Source organism: Gambusia affinis, linkage group LG01 (genome assembly GCF_019740435.1).
Source record: "Gambusia affinis linkage group LG01, SWU_Gaff_1.0, whole genome shotgun sequence".
Lineage (NCBI taxonomy): Eukaryota > Metazoa > Chordata > Actinopteri > Cyprinodontiformes > Poeciliidae > Gambusia > Gambusia affinis.
In genome coordinates this window covers 30,462,319-30,465,563 of record NC_057868.1, presented here as the reverse complement: position 1 = coordinate 30,465,563, position 3,245 = coordinate 30,462,319, and positions in this window count along the sequence as shown.

Genomic DNA, 3,245 nt, shown 5'->3' with positions numbered 1-3,245 from the left:
CTTGAGTTTTGAGTCATTTTTTTTCTTGGCTCAGTTTCTTTCCTGCAAATGTTTTGTTGTGTATTCTTTTTCTGCTTTCCATTTAAGGATTGTGAACAGTAATCAAGTTTAACCCCAATTAGGAAAAGCTGAATTGTGCTGTTACTTGCTATTATTAAATACTTAATGTCTTTATAAAATGACAATTGCAGACTGATTTCTGTATAAAATGAATCTGTGCATTATTATAGATTTTAAACACATAGCTGTGCACTTTTGCAAAAAAAAAAAGATACATAAAGTAAAAACAGACTACTGTTTTTTTAACTTTGGGGTGTTGATTATTTTCTGATTAGTCTAGAAATAAAAGTCTATTCTATGCAATAAAAATGGCATATGGCCCACTACTTTTTACCTACCTAATATGGTATTAAAATATGAAAATAGAAGCAAAAAAAAAACTGAGTTAATAAAAGACAAATACATTCTACTGATATGCCTCAATCATTTGAAAAAGTAGCACAGTATGTTATTGGAAAGCAAACTTTGTGTCAATCAGCAATTGGCTGCTTGCTCTTCGGACACCATTGCTCTAAAAGATTTTGTTCCAGGATTATTTAGCTTCTTTCATCTCCAACATGAACTCTGATAATCTTTCCTGTATCTGTTGATCGCCACAGCACAATGCTGCCACTACCATGTTTCACATTGGGGGATGGTTTGTTCAGCTACACAGAATGTTGCCCAAAAGTGTTAACTTTCCTCTCTTCTGGCCAGAGAAACTACTTTCAGATGTTTGCTGTGTGTCTGTCAGAGCTAAGTTGTAAATTCCCATTTGGACTTCTTATGGTGATCTGTCAACAGCTTTCTTCTTGCCAGATTTGTGGATTTCCTGGTAAGTGGTTATTATGTAGACAGATTGGCCTACTTGCACTGTGAATTTCCAAAGCTCCTCCAAAGTTGCTATAGACTCCTTGCATGCTTCTCTGATTGATGCTCACATGGACAGCCAGGCCTTAGTAGGTTTGCTGCTCTGACATACTATTATGTTCAAAAATATGGATCTTGTTTTATAACTTTGTCCTTCTTTAAAATTCCTCGCAACTTTCACCTGACCTGTCCTCTCAGTTCCTTAGTCTTTGTAACACTCTTCGTTCTCTAACGTTCTTAAATAAGGCCTTTACGTAAAAAAAATGGATGCAAACTGGCTATTGATGCTAATATTAAAAGTGACTTTTGAATAAAAGATCCTTCTGTGGTCATTGACTGAAATGACCAAAGAAGTAATGTATGGACGTCTTTGGTCAAAGGTCATTTCAGCCAATGACCAAAGAAGTCCAGCATCCATTGAGTGTCTATTTTTAATTAGGCATTATTTCCCTTTCTTAATTCACTACCATTTAGCACACTCTCTTACACCATTGTTCCCTTTTACTAATAAGCAGCACTCACAGCTATTACTTTTAAGAGATTTGGTAAAAACCTTTTCCAGTATTTAATGTCAGAGGTTAGCATTTCTAGATACATAATAAAGCATCTTAAGTACTGCACACTTTACACTAGTGTTTAATAATCTGTTAATGACTCTTATTACAGTTCCACAGTGCAAATGAATTGTCCGTGGAACCCCATGAGTAAATCTGAACAGAAGAATACTCTGAAATATTCACCCAAAGCAAATTCATCTCAGAACCTTCAAGTTTTCAGGCTATGTGATCTTGCCTTTCATGGAAGTGGATGAATCACTGGTTTATCTCTTTAAGGGCGTTAGGGTGTGGCCCAAGAATATTTTGATCATCTGACTCTGTATGAAAGCTGTGTGGACAGATGTAAAAATCTCCCCTCCCACTTTTTATTTCTAGCTGTGTGGGTAATCTTCCAGCAAATGTTACTGGTCATTCCTGATGACTAACATTCCCAGTCTATCCACTAATCCACCCTTGGCAGAGCTGACCTTTCTGTCAACAGCTTATGACCAGGCAGAGCTGTCCCTCCCTTCAGGCAGGCAGTTTGACCCTTTGCCTTTTCCTGTGTGAGGGAGGACACAGCATATTTCCCAACATTATGTTGGCTAATTGGAAGTTTTGCTTGCGTTGGCCCTGACATTTCTCTTCTGTTGGCTTTCTGCTTTATATCCAGAAAGGCACAAATGCCTCTCAGGATACAACATGACAAGCAGCACAATGTGTTTATGAGAATATAGACACAACAGTGGATGCAACTAGTAGATTTAGGCCAGCACCCTTCGTCCTATATAGACCAAAATATAAGAAGCGTCCCCGCACAAAGTGAGCCCCTCTGCACAGTTAACATGTCCATTTCTTCTGCTCTACTTTGTATGTAGGTCATCTGTAGTGGAGGAGAGATGCAGCAGAGTGACAGTTCTACAATGCACTCAGTAGGTTTCAGCTATGCAATCATTTGCTGCTTTGCATTTCTGCCCCCTCTTATCAGTCACAGCAATTAAAATAATCTCTCAAATAGCAGAATAACAACAAAACATAGGATTTTGGGTGTTGGCACGTAATTCAGCCATATTAATGATAAAACAGACAATGTTCTAAATTTGATAAATCTTACCCTGAGGGTTACCATAACAAAAGCTTGTGGAAGGCTTAAAATATGAATAAAAATCTGTCCTGAGATTTGAGGAGAACCTTCCTTCATAATTTGTTTAGTAATTTTACATTATGTTTGAATAAATATTAAGAAAATGTGATAATTCATATGTGTTGATTAAAATAACTAAAAAGGGTTTTACCTATAATTCTTTCTGGAAAATCAAATTAATTGAACTAAATGTTTTTATGTTTTATAACTAGCACTTCTTTGAGTAAATTCTTCAGTGGGGTGATACATTCTCAAGAGTAAATTAAGCCAAGTTTAAATTAGATTTTGAGGTGATTTTGTTTGTTTTTCTGACCTCTGCACTTTATTTAAAGAACGCCATTTTAGTTCTAAAAGAACATATTTATTGTATACGTAAATGACTCGTCAAGATTAGGTGAACATACACTTCAGTGTGTATTTTCTATTGCAACCACACCAGTATTGGACTCCAAAGTGAACTTGCCACTCACAATATGGCGGATGCGATGACGAACAGTTTCTACTGCTCCGGCCTCTTCAGTTGCGTCATCATCAGCTCAGCAGCGGTTTGTTGTACTTTTCCCTTCAAATAAACCCTTCCTATCATATCCATATCGTCTGTTGGAAAATCTGAAATAAAGTCAACAAATGCATCAAATGTCTGCCAAGGCTCCTCT